The sequence below is a fragment of the Elephantulus edwardii genome, unplaced genomic scaffold, assembly GCF_000299155.1.
Source record: "Elephantulus edwardii isolate Elephantulus edwardi_28Jun2011 unplaced genomic scaffold, EleEdw1.0 scaffold00089, whole genome shotgun sequence".
NCBI lineage: Eukaryota > Metazoa > Chordata > Mammalia > Macroscelidea > Macroscelididae > Elephantulus > Elephantulus edwardii.
In genome coordinates, this window is record NW_006399839.1 from 1,755,465 (window position 1) to 1,778,174 (window position 22,710).

General features: G+C 39.7%; 1 protein-coding gene and 1 pseudogene across 1 annotated transcript in view; one reads left to right on the top strand and one right to left on the bottom strand.

The window, feature by feature from the left end:
* The window catches only part of LOC102854828, a 27,019-nt pseudogene extending 5,144 nt beyond the window's left edge, over positions 1–21,875 (top strand).
* The window catches only part of MED13L (mediator complex subunit 13-like), a 295,915-nt gene that overhangs the window by 85,760 nt on the left and 187,445 nt on the right, over positions 1–22,710 (bottom strand). The window lies entirely within an intron of this gene.

Here is a 22,710-nt window from a genome sequence, read left to right on the forward strand (position 1 = left end):
TCACAAAGCTGGGCTCTCGGAAGCAGAGTGTGGCATCCGGATTGGAAAAAGACTCATTAATAACCTGCGTTACACGGATGACACAACTTTGCTTGCTAAAAGAGGGTTGAAATACTTGCTAGAGAAGATCAAGGACTGTGCATCCTTCATTACAGATTGCATCCCAACATCAAGAAAACAAAAGTCCTCACTAGAGGACCAATACCCAACATTAGGATAAATGGGGAAAGGATTGATGCTCTCAATGATTTCATCTTGCCTAGATCAACAATCAACATCCTTGGTACTAGCAATGAGGAAATCATGTGACATACTATAATGGGCAAGTCTGTTGTCAGGGACCTCTCCAGTACGGTGAAGTAATGATGTCAGTTTGAAGACTAAAGTGCACCTGATTCAGGCCATGGTCTTCTCAATCACCTGCTATGTATTGCAGAGCTGGACTTCATCAACGGGCTCTAGGGTATCGGAGATGACGAGGCTGGTACAGAATAGGGCAGGGTTTAGGTTGGCTGTTCACATGGTCCCTATGGTTGTACTCAATTCAATGGCACCTAACAGCAACATGATATGCTCATTTTTATTTATCTGACTTTTAGGTGACAATTCGTTTAGGAGCAAATTCGTTTTTTGTTCAACAATTTATACACGAATTGCTCTCTGATACCGCTGATACCCTGGAGAGGTGTCAGTACTCTCCCTATTTGCATCCTTGGTTCCCTGTTTCCCTCTTTCCTTCCTTCACATCTTTGATTTGGGGGAAATGTTACCCCTTTTGGTTCTATATACATGACTTTCCTAAGAAGCACTCTGCTCTCAGGTTCTATTGTTTATTTTACAAAACAATCTAGAATTTGGTTCGAAGGGGACCTCCAGGTGTGGCTTCTGCTCCAGGTTAAAATGAGCCTTAGCACTTCAGTTCAGTTTGTCTTGGAAGTAGAACAACCAGGGGATCCTTAGAGGCAAAGATGGTAAAATTTCCTCTCACATACTTCGGGAGTGTTGTTTGTCAGGAGAGGCCAGCCCTTAGAAAAACTGCTCATGCTGGGAAAGGGGGAGGGTTAGCAAAAGAGAGGGAGACTCTCAACTAGATGCACTGACACAGACCCTGTAACAGTGAACCCCAGCATACTGACCTCATGTGGATGGTGCATGCTTGGGCACGGCTCAGATCTGCTGTTCATAGTCGCAGTCAATAAGCCAGCACTTAACAATAACAAGAGGGCAGCAGTTTCAGGGTCTCCTCCAGTGTCTAGCAGCCCAAAGCCTCATGTTTTTTGAATGAATTTGAGTTGTGTTCTACATCTTCTTCCTATTCTATCCAGGACAACTTCTATTGTGTGACTAGTCATAGAGATAACCAGGCACCACTTAGTGCTTCTGGTCTCAGGCTAGAGGCTGTTTTTGGACTGTCACATAATTTACACAATACGAACATGTTTTTTAAGTAAAAAACCTAACTTACAGCTTAATACAGAAAAGCTAGCACACTGACAGTAGCCTGCCCACAAGTGTTAACACAAGGTTCCATTTCCCCCCATAGTGAAGTCCTCCAATGCTCACGTCATCCATGCATCACTTCTTATGTACCCAATCATACAATAATAAATATTTTCTATGTCCATCAAAGGACTCAACTTAATTCTCAAATCCATTCAGAGCTCTAAAATAACCTCTCTGAAGCCAATGAAAAGTCTTTATGGAATTAGGGCAATTATTTTAAATAAAAATGTCTAATGAACGTTTATATTACCCTTTATAAACTGTTGGATTTGGTTAAGAAAATATTAATCCATTTTCTGAAAAGGTAGAAAGGCATTCTTCAGTCTGAATTCAATATACTTTTTCCTCTATCCAATATATTCTGATAAATGTTGCTGTTGTTGTTACCGTAGAGTTGGAAGTGATCTATAGCTTATCTTCTGGTGGGTTTTCAGAGACAGTTAATGGTACAGGAGGAGACTGCCCCTCTTTCTCCCACAGAGCAGCTGGTCGCCTCAAACCATGTGCCTTTGGGACTGCAATGCAACTTCTCACAACAAAACTACTATCTGAGTATTCTGCAAATTAATGACATATTTCCAGCAATAATGAACACCAAGGTACAAGGTGAGACAGAAAAACTGCACTCCTATAAACCAGTATTTATCTGTCCACTTAGCTAGGCCATGCTTCGCAGTGTAATGGCATCCACCTCTGCATAAAACCTCTTTACATTTAATATCCTTGCCTTTGGAACCTCATCATGAGAGGAATGCATATATTTAAAAGAAAAAAAGTGGGACCAACTATAAGTAGCTAGATAACCCTAACTTTTTTCTTTTAACCGTTCCAGAAGTCAAGTCAAATTTAGCTTATTGCCATTGAGTCAGAACTAACAGCTGACTTCTAGCAAATTTTCAGAGACTGCAAATTGTACAGGAGGAGACTGAACATCTTTCTAGAAATCAAGGAGGAGTCAAATAAAATTCAAAAAAGTAACTGAATGTGCATTTACAAAATGAAACTTCTAAGAAAGCCTGTAGTAAAAATTCAATTACACACAACTACTACAGAGCTATCTGAATAAATATTATTTCAAGAGAGCCCCAACTATTTTCCCCCCGTACTCGAAGATAAGTATTATTAATTTAAGAAGCTAGACATTTTTAACATTACACTCACAAAGACATATGAAAAAGAAACAAAAAATACTATTTCATAATACATTTTATTATTATCACATTTTAAACAAATGGTTAAATGAAACAAAGTACAGCTAATGGGAAAATGGAACAGTAAAAAATAATGCAGCTGGCATTAAGCTAAAATTCAAATACAACTTATGTGTAAGTTCCCCAACCACCCACCAGAGGCACTTTTAGCTGAGGATACAAGAAAACTAAATGTAATGGGCCAAGGGCCTGAAGGCTATTCTAAGGCAGAGTAACAGAACTGGTTAATCCTTAGAAAGGTGTGGTGCCATCAGCAGCTCCTCAAGAGAAAGATGGGCAATCTCTTCTTGTACAGTTTACAGCTTCCCCAAAAATCTGCTGGAGGTCAGCTGTGATTCAGTTTTAACTCAATGGTGGTGAGGTTTTTTTAAAAAGATGGCTAGTGGTGATAAACTGACTCCCCTGGGAGTCTGCTTTTCAAATCAAACAAACTTGTGTGACTTAAAAACCAGAGTTGGCTAGACCAAGATTCCCAGTATTGTCCTTCATTTGCAATCTGATATAATTATCCTCTATCTTGTGATATTATGTAATTTTACATTTTAATTCTAACTTCATTTGTTACTAAGACAAGATTAATCTGGGTTCCCTGAGTCACATTTTTACAAAATGTGCACTTTTTACAAAAGGTCATGATCTTACTCAAGACAATGCCTTACTGGGACAAAATGATCGTTTCTTTGATGTGTGACCTGCATCCAAAACAGGTACATGGATGTTGGGAGAAGGCACCCCTCGGGATCCTGCATCCAGCTTATGATTTTCTGGCCTCCAGTTCTTGGCACTTGAGTTAGCAGCCTGCCATATGACCTGCTGATTTTGGATCTTGCCAGCTTCTGCAGTTCCATGAACCAAAAGCCTGTCATCTGGCCAGTGAACTGCAGATCTGTCAGCTTCTGTACGTGAGTCAGGAGAAGCTTCTAGTCTGAAGCCTCCTCCATGAATTTGGGGCTTGCAAACTCCACAACCACAGGAGTTATTTCAATGAGATAAATCAACATGTTGGGGGGCGGGGGATGTGGAGTGTGGAAACACACATGCTTCGCTGGGTTTGCTTCCCTAGAGAACCTCGCTGAAGACACCTGGTGATTCACTGTTTCTAACAATCGTCTGCCCCATACAACAGATAGACTGGGACAGAAGCTCGTCTAAAACCACCAATAATAAAGAACAAGGAAGCTAGTGATTTGTTCTGAATTTGCTCTGTGCTAGTCAGGACATGTTCAGCTTCATTCTGGATGTCACACTTAGAAAGGCCATTAAGCAAACTGGAACACATTCAAAAAATGACCAAAAGAATATAAAACCACCAAAGAACAATCAAAGAAACTGGAGATATAAGATCAAGAGATGAGATGACTCATGACACATAGCTAACCATCTGTAGCACGCAAGTCATACGTGTGTACACCACGCCATGTAGACTACTTTGCTCAGTACTGCATTTGACAATCAAGGCTAGAATAAATAGTACATGCCCTCCTCAACTGTGGCAACTATCAACTGTACACACTGACTAAAACGTGGCAACATACTGGCCAACAGCTCAGGGTCCACCAGAGGGCTCATGCACATAGGTCAGCCACCAATGAGGCACACATTACAGAAAAATACACTGCAATTCATCATGCAGCCTAACTTCCTAACAGGGTTTGTTTAAAGAAAAGGGGAGAAAAGCTGCCCCCAAAAGGCAACTCATGCTACTCCTGAAGGTGTAGTAGAAGAGACACAGCTATGAGCAGGGCTAACGGACAAGATGACCTTCAATGGCACCTTCAGTCCTGAGACTTGAACGAGTCTGTATCTCAACTGTCGGAGAAGTTACTCCTGTTTTAAAATATTTCATATGGCCTGATTACTCAGAAGCAGACAGAATACTGAAAGGCAAGGCACATCAAATTATAAGGGAAAGATGTGGCATGACAGGGCAAAGAGAAGTTTACATTCTGAAACTTGACATTTCCATTGTTAGCAAAGTCACAAACACACAAATTCTTAACTCCATCAGCTCGACTGAACTTTCCTGCTCTCGTTTTATTACCAGGGTTATTATTTCAAAGCAGAGCTTACATGAATACCTGGTTATAAAAGGAGCAATATACAGAGTTAAATAAACACAAATATATGCTCACTGGAAAGGAGACACGAGTTGATAACCCTGAAGAGCAACATCCTGGCAGATTTGAGTTGGAATGAGAAAATCAATACTGTTTGAATAGAAATAGTTATAAAAAGAAGAAAATCTTCTCTGGGCATGGCGTTATCATAGTGTTTGCCCTCAAGACTAAAGTCACAATCCAGTTCTCGTGAGGATAAAAGCTGTATTTACCCACTGTTAGCTGATGTTCATCTTCAGCACTGTCCCTGCAGAATGCAAACTTATAAATTTCCCATTCAGTAAACACTTGAGTGCCATGCCTGGGGTCATTACTGGTAGTGTTCCCAGGAATATTCATTCTGTGGAGATGTGTTCAGCGCCTCTGGAACAGGAGCCCCACCTTTAAACTCAATGGATGGTTCTACCCCTGGCACCCCATCTAATCTTTATACACTACATCCCTTCTGCATCAATTAAGCACACAATAGAGCGCAGTACATAAAACCACAATAAGCAAAGCAATACCGAAAAAAGGATTAAAGGCATGAAAAATGTATTAATTTATTCTACGCAATGCACTTGTAATTCTTCCACTTTCAGTCAGGATCACAGTACAGTTTAATAGTCTGGTTCGGGGACCAATTAATCCTTTTATATTTAAATCAATCACTGACTCCTCTCCGAATAATTTAGCTTCTACATGCTGCCTCCCATTTGATGTCTTTGGGGAAAGAGCACAGTTAACACTATGTGGCACATTAATCATGTTTGGTAATAGAAAAAGAAATGCATTATCAGAGAAATCTAATACGGAAAGTAGAGCATGCTCTAAAACATGTTAGCATAATCAGTACATGTGTCGTCATTTCCTTAATTAAAACAGGCAAGTAAAACCTGGAGCGCAGGGCACCCCTCATCTGGCTTAGCAGAGGATGTGCGCGTGTGTGTCTCTGTTTGTTTTGAACCAGTCCAAAATGCATATTCCAGGGAAAAACACAGCCCTTTTTTCCACCACTGGCCAAGTCCTCTCCCATCCCATCCCACAGCAGAATGACTTGATGATGCTCAAACAGTGGGAGAGGGGAGAAGGAACAGAAAAAGCATGGGTTTTATTCAAAAGGCCATGTGTTTGGCACCTTGCCACAAAGCTGTGTCCTTTCCCTGGAACAACTTGGAGCCTAATTAATAGCGTTAATTCAATTCAACATTCATGTGTCGTCTAAAGATTCTTACCACTACATGCAAAGCAGATGTCTGGGCTTTAAGAGTATTTTCTCCAGTTGCAGAACCTCAAGAATGTAATCAATGTCACTGTACTGTCCATGGAACAACACTGAATCAGTGAGTGTTTTGCTCTCTATATTCTCAACAATAAAATGAATACATTTTCCCCAAAAGGGAATTTTTTTTTCCAAAAAAAAAATGTGTTGAGAAAGCATGAAGAGTTCAAATGCTTAAGAACAATAACACTGTGCTACACACCACTTCTCTCTCTCTCTCTTTTTACATTTCACTTTCAAGGGCAAGGAAACTGTCTCACTTGTCATCTCTGCACTCTGTTCACCACAAAAAAATAAGTCAACTTTGTATTTTCGTGGCTATATCATGGATTACAAATGCATGATTTAGTTTCAGAAATTTCAAAGCAAACATAAGCACTTTTCAAATGGTCCACAGGAAGAGGCTGCAGGAATTTCTTAACTGATTACGTTTCCATGTAGATTCAGCATTACAAATGGAGTTGGTGTGTCTGGCATAAGCGAATGCGTTGCTGACTCAGGAACTCTGCCAGTTCAAACAATTCCAAAGGAAGGGACACACATGGTGAGCATTAGCTCTATGTTCATGTCACACCAGTGCAGAGAAATCAAACAGCCAGAGTTTCCAATCTGCCCTGATACCAGGGGGAGGAAGAGTGGCTGTGGTAGACAGGTGGTACTGCTGGGTTGGAAGAGCAGAGACCATCAGAACGCAGGTTCAAAACCCTCACTACATTGACTGTTAAGCTGAAGGGGCATTTCTCTGGGCATGTGAACTGTGACAACCTTGGAGAATTTAGTTGACATGTATGGCCTACAAATAATCAAGTAGAAAAATGTTATGTGTCATTCCTCATGAATTCCCAAAATAGTCACATCAAAGAAACATTTGGAAAGCACACCAATCTTCAGTGTGTTTTATAGCTCAGCACAGAACAGCAGACTTGCAAGGTTTTTAAAAAGTGAACCCAAGTTCATCATCAAAATCTATCAGCTCATTCTTAGGATGTGAAGTTCCACTGGCTCACCAACTACAGCAGCAAGAGGGGTCTCCTGTTGTTTCCACTGTGCTTGGTACAGGCCTGTGTGGGTCCATTCACACCCTACCATCTCCTTTCCCTTGACTTAAGGGATTACAAGTACCAGGAACAAACCCAAAGAGTTCTACAAAACATAGTAATCTAAGTTATACACCAAGGGGTAGGGGACAGGTCATCTGTTCACGTTTGTTTAGATACAGTGACTGTATCTCCAGGACTACAAATCCCCATAGGAAAAATGCTACATGCCCTTTATGGATTCAGTTTAGTGTGGTGTCCAAAACAGCATTATAAAATGCTCAGTATTGTCCTTTTTAACAATGGCATGTCTTTCTCTTCTTTCAAGTATACAAATTAGTCTAACTGAGATACCAAGTGAACGCCTGGCCAAACACACTCTCTCAGCTTTTCTATCAAGCTAAGCTTTCACCAACAGCCTCCCATCATTCTTCAGTCAGATGTTAGTCAGTTTTCTGGGTGGGACTTCAGGTCACAAACATGCGAAGTTCCTGCTCCCTTTCCTTAGGAGGCTGTGACTGACTACGTATGCACTGGTGGGCACTGAGTACTGGAAAATCATGGCGTGGCATGAAACCTGAGGCAGAGCATGCTTGGGGACGGTACATAAGAGGGGAAATGCTCTGCTGCACACCTCACATTTCACATTATTTGATCTATATCAAGACATCAGATTTTTAAATAATTAACACAATAAGCATTACAACTACCAAAAAGGTATCTATAATGGATCTAATTTAATGTTACTGTATCTAGTGGCTTGGTGGTAGAGTTGTGCTGCCAAGCCAAAGGCAGGCAGTTCTAATCCACCAGCTGCTCCATGAGACAGGATGGGAAGTCTCCTCCCCTGTAATTTACTGCCAAATCCACTGGTCGGTCAGCTACAAGTCACTTCCGACTCAATGGCACACAACACCATCACCGCCACTGCAGCAGCAGTCAACTTTAGGGAGCTTAAAGACAAAATAACAACTCAGTTCTACGTAGCTGTTAAGTGCCCAACACTGACTCTCAATCTTGCCCTGTCCTAAGGCAACCTCACCAACTCCGAAACATCTGACCCCACTGCTGTAGCATCTGCCTTTCTCGTGTTGACCCTCAACCCTTCCAAGCATGATGTCCTTCTCCAAGGAATGTCTCCCCTTGATAAGATGGCTGAAGTTATGAATATACAAAAATACTTAAACCAGCATTTAAAAATCACCAATAACAAGACATACTAGGTAGATTATAGGTAAGCAATTAAACATTATGTAGAAATCAGCCATTTTTAACAAGGTTAAAAATCTACTCTGAAGAGAAACTACTGCCTAAGAACATGTGAGTCTATAAACTATTTTCTTTGTAAAGCTAACATTAAAAAATAGAGTATCTAACATTAAAAGGCATTGAGTATCTTATTAGTTTTTGTTATGTTCAATTCAGTATGTCTCAATCAAAACACAATAGATCAACTCTGTCATGTATCTGTATCTTAAAAGGTGGTGATCACTCAGACAGAGTGAAAAGCTAACCATTCTCTTATATAACAAAGTAGAAACAATTATCAATTCTCTAACTTACTGTCACTCAGTGGATTCAGACTCTGGCTGGCTCTCCACTGAGTTTCTGTGGCTAAAGACCTTAATAGGAGAAGACTGATTATGTTTCTCCCGCAGAGCCGTCAACGGATCTGACCTGCCAGAGACAAGCTGCCCGCAGCTAGCTGTGCAGCCCACTCCAGACTCCAGCATGAAGCTCTTTATTAGCAACAATCAATATGAAGAACAAACCTAAACACAAGCCTATGGAATGTCAGCACTGAAAATGATGAATGTCAGTCAAGAAAAATGATGCAAGAGCCAAAGAAGAATGGATGTAAGTAATTCTACATGTGAAACTAAGAGCTGGAAAGATTATGAAAAAGAAGTTTTGGGATTAAATGACTTTGTTTTATGTTCTGTTCTCTTTTTGTTAAACAGAATTTAACACTCCTCAAAAAATGCAACAGTACTTTATATATTGTAACATTTTAACTACTAATATATGTAGCAAGATATGGAACTATAATTAAATAAACATATCTGCTCCAACTCAGAAGGGAAATTCTTGTAGTGGAATTTTAATAGCAGGAGAAATCAGTATAGTATTTCTCTCATTTCCATCTGTGTATGGTTAATTAAATACAAAGTTGTTTTTTTAAAAAATGCCTTTCTTTACTCAACACTCAACTAAGCCACCCACCAAGTTAAGCATCTGACAAGCAATAAGAAAAAAATAAAGACAAAAATATCTAGCTAAATTGTTCTACAGATTTAAATTAAAAAGCTGTTGAGAGGGAAAAATACAATTGCTTTGATATTACTTTACTAATGGGTTTCCTTAATTCAACAGTATACATAGGTTCGTTATCTAGTACAAAGGAAATGTTTTTAATACCATATCAAAACCCACTGCCACTGAGATCCTGTACGACAGATCAGAACTGTCCCTTGGGGTTTCCCAGGGAAATATTTCTGGAATCAAAACTGCTACATCTTTTTCCTGCATGGTGGCTGATGGGTTCAAAGTGCCAACCTTTTCGGTTAGCAACACAAGTAGTGTTTGTGATGAAAACTACTAAAGAAAAGTATTACTGTCTGGTGGCCTACTGCTAAGAAACCCTACTGCAATCCTGAAGGAACCCAGTGTGAATCCACCACCTGCTCCATGAGAGGTGGACAGGCAATCTCCTTCCGTAACTGCTTCTAAAAATCTACTAGAGGGTCACTGATGGGTCAGTTCTGACTGGAAGGCACAGTACAATAAAGAAATAAGCTGATGGTAATATAGGAGACAACTCCCAAAGCAATTCTCAGGGCCTTCAGAATCTAGGGACAGCTTTATAATGAATCTTACCCCATTCCTGAGCCACCATGGTTCTCCTGAGTCACTCTGAGTCCTCACTTCCTAGCACTCTGCTCTTGTCCTTCTGTCCAGAGTCTGACATTCCATCTAGACACAGAGAAGTTAAGAGTTCCTAATAATGTTGTCCCTACGTCTACTCTCTTCCTGCACCCCTCCCACCTCGAGTCGATCTGTCAATAGCATTGAAAGGCTAGATGGGGTCATTACAGCCACTGCATATGCTTTTATTTCAGCATTGGATTTTCTGCGTTTCATCTGTTTGATTGGCCTGGTGAAATCACTGAGTGAATAGGCCTATACTTGCTTAGGAATATTTACTACTGTATTAACAACTGGGAAATTAGATTTATTTTGCTGCTGTTGTTGTTGTTGTTGTTGTTAGGTGCTGTCAACTCCCAGCTACCCTATGAACAGATCGGAATGCTCTGTGCCATCCTCAACACTTCTGACATGCTTGAACCCACTGCTGCAGTCACTGTGTCAAGCCATCTCAATAAGGGTTGTCTTTACTTTTGCCTGCTCTCCACAATTCTAAGCAGGATGCCCCTTTCCAAGGAATGGCCTCTCCTGAGAACATGCTCAAAATATGTGAAACAAAGCTTTGTCATCTTTCCCCCCAAGGCACATTCTGGTTGCACTATCTCCAGGACCATCCTATCTACTCTTTTGGCAATGCTCTTCTTCAACACCACAGCTCAAAGGCATCAAGTTTTCTGTCCATTCATCATTACTATTACGGAGGAATGAAGTGGGCACTAATTAGGAACATATTCATAACAGCAGTTAACTCTAAATCCACTGGGTATCATGCAGGTTTGTACCCTGGGTGAAAACCTAATTCAGTATGATTCAATCCCTTCCTACTGCTTGAAACTAGAATGGAAAGTAAGAGAACTGGTCTTTGCAGTGAACCACACCTATTAGTGTCTTTAACCCTGAGATGTACGCAACCAGAGACCAGAAGGGGGGCAGGAGGGGATAATACAGGATAGATACAGCAGTGATGTATAAGGAGAAACAAAGAAATAAAAACACTTTGGTTTCAAATGAAAGAGCTCAGAGTAAAGTGATAAAAACTTAGATTAAAATGTGACAGTGAAAATGGAAAGGAAAATATATTTAAACACATTTTACACACATGTAGACTAATGTGTGATACCATATGGATACATTCTCTAGCTGGTAAAGTTTCAGAGATAAATTAATCTATAGATTAAAATGAAGATTTGGCTTTTTGTTCCCCTCTCCTTTCTATTTGGATAATGGCAGACAAATGGGCTGTGATCCACATTTTATGTGTTGTTTTTTCACTATGCTTTTAAATTGGGACATGAAGGCAGCATATGATGTTACAGTCAGTCAGTATTATTACAGAGTCCTATTCTTAAATTATTGTTTTAAATAGTATTTTTAAATTGAGGACAGACAACAATATTCTAGTGTTCTTGTATTTTCTCTACTTAAACCTTGTTCCCAAGGAAACAGCTAATGTCTCAATATCAGAGCCTGCATAATTATTGACTACAAAGGAAGTATGCTACAATAAGACATTTGCACTCTAGCAGAATGAAAATGACCGGCTTGTTTTATGCCTTGCTATCAAACAAAAATCTCGGATTTTCAGAATGAGAGCAACACTTTTTAGATGAGACATATGCTGACAGGAACAGGTTACATTTCTAACATATTTCTCAAGTGCAGAATGTTACTATTTCCAGCACATTCTAATTCAGACTAAAACAAAGACACAACTGAAACCACCTTTATTTTTAGCTTCTGCCTCCTTTGGAAGAGGCTCAGCTTTGATGTCATTCTTGTTAAAAGCATTAAGTGGAAATAATTGCTTATAAACCAATAAGGATGAACACATTTCCCATGACCAAAATCCTTCTCATTAAAAGAATTTAAATACAGTCACTTTTACGGGCATGCGTCTATTAGATGGGGGGGAAGGCATCGATCTTGAATATATCATATAATTTCTATAATGTTGACTGTAACTGTCCTACCTTTGACAGATAGCTTTTTTTCCCTCAGAAAAAGCACTTAAAGCCTTGCCACAGCAGAAGAAATGGTAGAATATTAATCATCTGAAGAGTTAAGAAAAAGTGAATGATGTATGGGATTGGTTTGTGTTATTTTCCATAATCACAGGCAAAACCTCTAATTTACATTTCTAAAGAAATGCTTTCATTGAAGATTTACAAATATCTAAACCAGGCACTTCTAACAGTACTGTGCGGGGGTCTAAAAATAAAACATGCATGGACATTCTATTTCGCCCCAAACAAAGCAGAATTTTAGTTCATTTACTACTACAAATGAACAAACGAGCACAGATTATGAAAAGCTCTGGAGATTTAATATTTTAAGACAAGGTTCTTCAAAGAGCAAGGGTCATAAATAAAATAATTTAGTGGATTTTAAGCAATTTTTTTAATGAAGAAGAATATAAAACAAACAGAATTTTGGGAGGGAGGGGGGTGTGTTTGTGAATGTATGTGTACGTATGTGCACAGGGGGATGTGTATGTGTGAGACACACAGAAACACAAGTATTACACACTGCAATGTGAAGAATTATTTCTTTGTAAAATGAAATACTATGGTAAACCTCAATTTAATAACATGGTAACATGAAGATTTTTTGTTTTTTCACTGCATTAGCCTTTTTAAATCCTTAGTCCTGACTTATAACTATATTCTTTCAGGATATGATGCCAAGAAAGCTAAAATTCTGACCCTGAGAGCTAACTCATTACAGACACAGAGTCCAGTGCAGCTCTGCTGGAATGGTACTGAGCAGGCTTGCAATACATGCAGTTTGTGAAAGGATGCACACGATCTGAAAACTGACATAACAATTTCACCAAAATTTGATTAGGCAAGTCTGCCCGCTACAAAATTTCTCTGTGTACACATGTAACAGGCAATGATCATTAATACTAAACTCCCTCCAAATGGAATGTATGTATTGAATGAGAAATTAAGAATGAACACCACTGAGACATTCCTAATAACTAGTGGCAGCAAGCCAAGCCTGACTAATACAAAAGTAGTAAAATCAGCTAAGGACTTTTCTCCCTGAATAAAACACAACCTACTTTAAAGAAGATGTCGTCTTCTCCCTTGCTTTAAGTGGTTCTCTCAACTCTTTTTATAGATACCAAGATAGAGTCACTTATTTACACTTACAGTTGAAGAAATGTATATTCTTCAAACTTAATAGAAATGCTGTTTCAAATATTTAACAATAAAAAATGCATATGGTAGAAGGTGTTCATAAATCACACACTTAAAAACATGTGAAGTATAAAGACAACGGTTCGTACAGTCCAATCTTAAGGAAATGGGTTTTGTGTTGATTCTTCAACATCTAAGCAATACCACAGACTAAAGAAATAACTATTGTAAGATTAAGGAACAGAGGTATGTTTTACCGAGGCGGGGGGATAAAACCAATTCCATGAACTATTACTTAGTTTAAATCCAAGTTAACTTTTCCCATAAGGGAAGTGAATAGTCTGTTCAGTCTCTTTAAAAATTACAATTGAAGAATTAATTCTAACTAGTCTACATATTAACTGTCATTGAAGAATAACAGTTGGCTAAAGGATCCCAAGTGAAAAGTAATGATAAATGGCAACAAAGTATAACTATCAAAGGAGATAGCACTGAGAAGCCAACATGAGACACAAAGGCCAGAAATAAAAGAGAAAATGCACATGCAGGTCTTTAAGTGCTAGAAATATTAACAGATCAAATGTCCAAAAGTTACAATTTAATTCCAGTTTGTCTCTCACTTTAACAGCAGCAATGGTATAGCTTTCTGGCTTGGAAACATAATGTTTATTATGTGCTTAACTAACCATCTTAAATCTTGTGCCACAAAACTAGAAACAAAGGACAGTTTTCTAGGGTTAAACAGCATGCACAATGAAAGGAAGGCAATCAGTGGGAGGTGAAGATTAGAATTCAAAGCCAGGAGTGACTTGTCTTTTTTTTTCCCCAGGATTTTTTTTTTAATTAATTTTAATGAACGTTTACAGAGACTTAGGGTTTCCAGTCATTCATTGTGTGACTTGTCTTTTAAGCTCAATGAGATGATATGATACCCAGGATAGAATAAGAGGTTACACCAGAAGGATGATGAAAGTCCTTAGGAAATACAAAGCATGAGAAGGAATACTGTCAAGACAAATATTACTGGAAATGGGTCTTTAAGTGGGCCAAGAATCTAATTCTAGTGTCTAAAGGCATCTGCACAGTTCTGCAGGAGACAGAAGCTAAAGACATTTACTAATGGGAAAACTGCTCTGAGATTTTATGGAGTAAAATTTTATGGAGTAGGAATTAATTCTTTATAATCTATTGAGAAAAATGTCTTGGTGTCATTCTAAAATGGTGTTAAATCAATTGTGATTTTTGTGGGGAAAAGTTGGAAATCATCATTCACTCTCAAATGTCAACCAGCTAAGAACAAGAATCACTAATCCTGTGGCTGTCTCTGGTTTGCATTACACCATTTTGAAAAATTTACCATTCTTCTCTTGTTTTGCTAAAGCCAGTGTTACTACTTCCTCATGTCTCTGTAAGCAAATTCCATATACTATGCTTTTGTTGGTGTGTGCTGTCAAGTCAGAACCAACTTACAGCTGACCTTCTGGTGGGTTTTCAGAGGCAGTAACTGCACAGGAGGAGAGTGCCCATCCTTTCCCATGAAACTAGTAAATTTGAACCACGTGCTTTTGAGATTGCAACAAAACTTTTAACCAGTAGGTCATCATGGTCTAGTGAGGAGCTGTAGTGAGCTCTGGCAGCCTAGGCACACAGTTCAAATCCACCAGCTGCTTCATGGGAAAAGATGGGCAGTCTTCTTCTTTGTGATTAAATGTTTCAGAAAACCCATGGTGAAGGCTCAGCTATGGGTCAGTTCCTATTTGATGGTACACAACCACCACTTACGTCCCTGAGACAGGGAAAGCGGGAGACAGAACAGGATATTGAATGGAGAGGGGGCCCATGCAGGTATGAAAAATTAACAGGTAAGTGTAACAAGAATAACTCATCCCTAAGTAATAGAGTTCACTATGTTTTGATCAAATGAGGATGACAAATGCATTTCAGTAAAAAGATAGTATCATAAGTAATACAGGTCAGCCTTATCATTACTGTCTTTTTTTTTTTTTAATTTTGTGTGTGTGTACCGTCAAATCAGATCTGACTGGTACAGGAGGATATTGCGCCTCCTTCTCCGGCAGAGCATCTGGTGGATTCAAACCGTGTTTCTCTGGGATTGCAGTGCAGCTTCTTGCCACTAGGCCACCAGAGCTCCCCCATCATTACTGTCTTGATAAGCCTGTGGATGAGTCCAAGATCTTTTCTAAGTTAAAGCATATAATAATATACTATTTTTGTTTAAAATCTTATTCTTACTAACAACAAGGAAGTTATATTCTAAGAGAAAATTAAAATCACAGTCAAAGAATAACAAAATAAAGATACAGTACCAGAGAAAAAGCAAAAGATTTTTATGGAAACTTCCATAAAATTTTGGAAAAGACCATTTTGGTTGTAGAATCAAGAAGCTAATGGGAGAAGTTAGCAGTGAAGTTGGGCTGAGAGCATTTTTTTTAAGGATTCAGAGTTAAATATTGTGCTGCCAACTCAAGGCAGGTGGTTCAAGTCCACCAGCTGCTCCCTGGGATAAGCAATGACTTCATTCTGAATCTATTACAAAAGACAGATAAAGGGGAGCTCTGGTGGCCTAGTGGCAAGAAGCTGCAACTACAATCCCAGAGGTGCACGGTTCAAATCCACCAGATGCTCTGCCGGGGAAGGAGGGGCAATCTCCTCCAGTACCAGTCAGATCTGATTTGACAGTACACGCACACAAAAATAATAAAATAAAATTTAAAAAAAAACAAAAGACAGATAAGTAGGCAGGCCTGGAAGCCAGGGGAATAATTACTAATAGTAGCTATTATTTACTGAGTGTTTATTTTACAAAGCAATTTCTCAGTGCTTTGCTATGTATGTATACTTTGCTATATACATATAACTCTGATTATAGTAGCATCTATACTCTGGGGTGATAGTAAAAAAAAAAAAAATAGGTAAAATGTTTAAGTCAAACCGGCCAAAGGTCATTTAGTTAAGAAGGAGTAGAAAGAAGTTTCCAATTCAGATCTGAATGACCTATACTGTGGGACCTGAGGTGTAAAAATCTACACACACAAGCACAACACAGCTTTAACTGTGTGAGAAAAGACACGCACAGTTCAGTAAGGGTTGGCAGAAGGCATCAACTCTCCTTGGCTCTTCTTAATCTTAAAGCTGTGTCAGTGTTCCCACTGTAGAGGGTAACACAAACTCGAATGACAGGATCCTTGGGGACAATGGTTGTGTGTTAGGCTGATAATTAAAAAGTAGTAGGGTTCAAGCTCACCCACAGGAAAAAGACCTGGTGACTAGCTTACTAAATATCAGAGCCACGAAAAACCCTACCTATGTGATCGTATTACTCTATCACATGGGGTGTCCATGAACAAAAATCAATTCCTCAGCACTCCAGTTATGACAACGACAGCATAGTGATGCTGCTGTTAGGTGCTGTCGAGTAGAATATGACCCACAGTGACACTGAACCACAGATCTGAAGCCTATCCTGTCCTGAGCCGTCCCAATCATCTCTGACACGCAAACCCACTGCAGCAAGCACTATGTCCGTCCATCTGGCTGAGGGTCTTCCTAGCCTCTCTTCTGCCAACCCTCCCTCCACTTTCCAAGCATGATGTCCCTTTCCAAAGAACAACCTCCATGATTGCTTCTCCAGAGAGTTAGAGCATTGAAGCCCCGATGGGACAATTTTACCCTGTCCTATACAGTCTCTTTGAATGCGAATCAACTTGATGGCCATGAGGTTTTCATAGAGCAACATAAAAACAGCAAGTACAACTGAAGAATTGAGGACTCTCATCAAAAGAGCACTGAAAACTGGCTGCAGGACACACAGTGACAAATTACATCTCAAATAATTCATATTCTAATTGACTCAATAATATTTGTTTATTTGTAATGGTTCTCTACATTGGTAGAGTCTTAGGTCAAAACGGGGTTAAGTATGAGAAAATACACCATGGTGATAAAATTCACAATTTGACCAAATTTGTTTTCTTTTGAATTCTCCAAGTAGCAATGAAATGACTATGAAAATTAGTATCAGATAAGAATCTTTAAATTTCCTTAAGACATTACTTTTTATCTAATCTTAAATGATTACATAATTATAGGACAGAAATTAATATCTTCTGCACTAATTCAAAATGCTCTTAATGATCCTAGAGAAAGGAATTACTAGAGATAAAAGATAAATTTAGCTTTGGTTTCTGATCTTTATTTCTTTCCTTAAAACTTAACAGGCCTCTTTGTCTTTCTCACTTGGCTGATTCATTTCCTTCAACTATTTAAACTGACTCAGAAGTTAAAAAAAAAAAAAAAGTGACCTGATTTTAAAATTTTATATTTAAAATTCTTAAATGTAGGAAACATTCTTTTCTAAAATGCTAAGTGATATAAAGACATTTTGCAGATTTATATTAAATCATTAGGAACAGAATTCAGTTTATCAAGATGGGTAATATGTGCATTACATTTAAGGTTTTAGGGTCCACTGTCTTTTTATGTATTCTAAGATACTTTCATCATTATTTTAGTCAAGGATTCAAGTAACAAAAGAACTCACAGACATTTCTTACTTACCATCTCTGACAAGACATATAATAGAACGAGCTCTGTATCCTTTAAGCTGCTAAAAGGATTCAAGTACTGTCAATCAAAAGACAAGAACTCTTTTTCTTCTTGACCAAGAAAAGGAATCTTCAACTGAAAAGTGGTAATTATTTCCTCTTTAGCAAGTTCTAAATGAATTGCAAAGAGCCCCGCTGATGTAGCAGGTTAGGTGTGGTGTGGCTATTCACAAGTTTGGCAGTTCAAACCCATCTGGCGCTCTGTGAGAGAAAGATGGGCAGTCCCGCCTGCAGAGATTTACAGCTTCAGAAACCTGAGAGAGGATCCCTATGAACTGGAATCTCAACAGCAGTGGTTTCTAGTGAACTGCATCAGAATCAAAACCTGAATGCCACAATTCACTATTTTACTGGAGGCAACCATCCTTTCCCCCTCATCAACTCTCTCACTTTGTGGTATTAACAAGACACAAACAAAGTATTATGCCTTGATTTATTTATTTCAACACAAGAAATTTTCACTTACAAAAATGTCATTTTCCTGCATATAAATCTTGAGATAGGGAGGTATAATTACTGTATTGGTAAAGTTTGTATAAAATCAAAATTAAATTGTTGTTGTTGTTGTTTAGCGTGGCCTCAGGACCAATTCATAGAGGACCCGTCAGTGGGTTTTCAGAGGCAATTACTGCACAAGAGGAGACTGCCTATCCTTTGTTTGCAGAACAGCTAATGGCCTCGAACTGCAGCCTTTGCGACTGCATCAAAGCTTCTTTCCACTAGGCCACCAGAGCTCAAAATTAAACAGTAAAGACAGGAAACCACAGGAATTAGGAATTGAAGGTTGTGGCCTGCGGGCAAGCACAGGGACTCCTTTTGTTAGGTTTTCTACTTCCCCTCTTATCTCTAAGTCTCTACTCCTATGTTGAAGTGGAAAGGACACTAAGAAAAGCCTTCTACATGAGGTTTCTGGAAAGAAATTTAGGAACAGTATAGACTATTTTTTCATCTCTAATTCAGGGAATTCAATATTAATAATTATAAAGTAATTTGTAAGTAATACTTCTCAGGTCATGTGACTTGTTTACAAAAGTAAAGATTTCACAAACTATCACTGACTGTTTTGAAGTTTCAGTCCCCTTCATTCTTTACAGGTCACTCACTTAGAATGGTCCAAATAAACAGTCAAAGGCTATGCAATCAAGCAGAGCTTAGTTTAGATCTTAACAATTAGCTTCTTTAAGTCAATCTCTCCATATTCTCATTTTCAATATTTCAGTGACAGTAATACCTATCTCATAGAGACATTCCCCCCTGCTGTCGGCTGACTCTTATTCACAGGACAGAAGGGAACTGCCCCATCAGACTTCCAAGGAGACACAACACATACACATTATATGTTCTTTACAGACGCTCTGTGCCACACTGTTCAGCCACCAGAGTGACTGATGGGTTCAAATCACCAACCTTTTGGTTTGCAGGTAAACCCTTTAATAGCTGCGCCACCAGAGTCTCTTTTGGAACCATAATTGTGGTTAAAAAGTGGCCCTGTTTGGGATGGAATGTTGTTGCTGCTGTCAGGTGACATCAGTCCAAACAGAAGCGCAGCTGGCCCTCCAGTGGGCTTTAAGGGGCTGTACATCACACAAGAGGGAACTGCCCATCTTTCGCCCAGGAGCAACTGATCGATTCAAACTACCTACCTTTGGGCTGGTAGCACAACTCCTTCTTACCCACCAAGGACACCAGCGCTCCCTCTGGGACAGAATAGTTAATAAAATTAATTAAATTCCTCACCAGAGAGCAGAACAGACATGTCTCAAATTACCTAACAGAAGTTTGGGGATGTAATTTAAATCTCACAATTCAAATAAATGCATGGCGGGGGCTGGGGGGGGCGATTAAAAAGGGGAGACTGCTCAAAACTCCAAAGACACACCAAAAGCATAGTGTGAATTCATTCTGTCCCATGGCTCTGCAAATTCCTTCAGAGCTATAGTTTCCAAAGTCTAATACAATGCCTAGTATCTTTTTCAAAGGAACAGGGTGAAAATGGCAGTGGTCCAGGTAGCTTGAGAGCTGCTGGCTGGGGGGACACGCCCCTCTGAGACCTGTGGACCAGAGCTGCTCCTCTGCACCAATGAAACCCACCCTCACATTGCCCTGCCAAAGCCTCCAACTTCTCCACCCCAGAAGTCTCTCCACTGCTCTCCTCCAAACCTGGGCTCACCTTCCTCTTTATCTACTTTATTCCTCAAAGTTCAAAATTGTTTCTGTAGGTGACACAGTGTACAGACAAGCCAGCGTCACCCTTTTCTGAACTCAGAGGACTCCTATCAATCAATCAATCAATCAATCAATCAATCATCTGGTCCCTTAGGATAGCGCCTTGTTATCTGATATTGTTATTATTTAAAACACAGAGCACTTAAGGTTTCTTTCCCAACTCATTTCATCCCTGAGAGCAAGGTATTGTGTGCTTTCTGGGGAGGTGTGCCTGGGTTGACAGTTTTTCTTTTTTAAATTATTATTAGTAGGTACTGAGTATATTTACCTGTAATTTGAGGGAGAAAAGAAAGGGCAAAAATAATTTTCATTAGTCACTATTTTCAGATTACCTAAACCATTAGTTTCCTTTAAACACTTAAGTAATCTAGTCGCACATGCTTCTAAAAGAAACTTTCAACTGAATGCAAAGGCCTTTTCCACCATCACCTCTTACAACTTTTAAAGTAAGCGATTATTGTTGTGTGCCCTCAAATTGACTTGGGATGCTCAGCGACTCTCCGTATGAAAGCACAGAGCTGTCCCACTAGGCTTCAGAGGATGAAGGCCCTGGGGAATAGATGACACCCACAGAACCACTCAGTGAGTCCAAACCTACGCTTCCAGCTAGCAGCTGAGCACTTAACCATCAGGCTACCTTCCAGGCTAGAAAACTACTCTATTAACTGCAATACAGCTGTAACTAATGCCCCCCAAAAAAACAGTGGTACCGATTTCCATGGGAAAGTGAATCTCACTAAGCTTCTCTATACTTTAAAAAAAAAAAAAATCTGAGTCGGCCGCCGCCGCTTCCGCTGCCGGTTCTCTCCCTGCGACGAGGCGGCTTTGGCCCTGGCGGCCTGGCTGGCGTTGGGCCACTGGCATCATGCCCGCGGTGACTGGGGCCGGGGACCCGCCTTTTCTGGACATTCTTCATCCAAAAAGAAGAGCAAGAATCGCATCCCCAAGAGGTGGAAAGACTACCTTGCAATTGGGCGGCGGATGCCTGGGACCCGTTTCATTGCTTTCAAAGTTCCTTTGAAAAAGAGTTTTGAAGGGGGTCTTTCACCAGAAGAATGTTTTTCTCCTCTGGATCTTTTTAACAAAGTCCAAGAACAAAATGAAGAACTCGGACTGATTATTGATTTAACGTTTACACAATGTTATTATAACCAAGAGAATTTCCCAGAAACTATTCCTTACTTAAAAATTTTTACAGTTGAGCATCAGGTACCTGATGATGACACTATTTTTAAGTTAAAAAGTGCTGTTAATGGGTTTTTGAAGGAAAATAAAAATAATGACAAACTTATTGGGGTCCACTGCACGCATGGTTTGAACAGGACTGGCTACCTTATCTGCAGATACTTGATTGACATGGAAGGCATGAGGCCAGATGATGCAATTGAACTATTTAATAGGTGCCGGGGACATTGCATAGAAAGGAAGAATTACATTGAAGACCTGCAGAATGGCCCCATCAGAAGGAATTGGGCTTCTGATGTATCCAGGTGAGATGACTTCGAAGACTCCTCGCATTTCATGGAACCAGTCCAAGCTGGAAATAAGTTTGTTTACTACGGACCTCAGTATAAAGGCCACCGCACGCAAGTCTACCCAGCTCGTTCTTGCCATTTCTCCTCGCGGACCCAGGAGCTGCCTCAGCCAGTCAGGCATTTTTCACAGAATCCGAATGTTCATCGGAGAGGCCTTATTCCTCCTCCCGGTCCCACTGGACAGGACTATTCACAGAGGCGCTACTCCTGGAACGTTAAGCCATACAGCAGCCCAGCGATCGAGGGTCAGGGGTTCCCTTCTTACCAGCCTCACAGGCGGCGGTATTACTGACTGCGGAGGATGGCCGAGTGAGCTCTGGAGATCAGAGCTGACCTGAACACTTAGCCGGGTCATTGGAGGTCTCGTATGATCTACTTTATTGCTCCTTCATGTGGTAAAGAGTGAGAGAAGTTTTTATTACTATTTTACCTCTTTGCTAATGAATTTGCAGAAATTGCAGCAGTAAAGAAGAAAAATCCATCACTCCAGTCTTAATGGTTTTTAAGGAAATATTTTGGAACTGATAAAATAAAGAATCTCCTTACAAAAAAAATAAAATAAAAAAATCTAGACTCTTGTACCCTGGATTTCAGAAGCCTGATTCCCAAAACAAGGAACCTGTTCAAAGCTCAGCTGTCCCCAAAATCTTGTTAATGCACCATTTGCCTAATCGTGTAAAGTTAGATCAGGAAGACCCTATAAGCATACAACACAGCAACTGAGCCCTTCACAATACAGAGCTGCCCAGAGAGCTGACCTCCTCCCTCAGATCTCCCATCTATCTGTTGAGTGTAAGACTCACCACACCAGTAGGTGGCAGATCTAAGGTCTGGGGAGTGCCCCTCCGCTCTAAGGACCAACTCAATTCTGCCCACTCTCAGATCCTGGCACCTAGTATAATGTGTGGCCTATCAAAAGCTGTGAAGAAGAAAACCAATAAAACCCCACACATATGCCGAGTGCAATACATGCATGGCATAGTAAATGGAAAGCATTTCTCTGCTTCACTTGTGCCATCACAATGCACGATTGAGTCTTTTTTTTTTTACAGTATGACCTGAAGACAGAGTTAAAAATTATGGTAACTCTAAATTTCCCTACAAGGCAAGATTACATGTAGAACCTT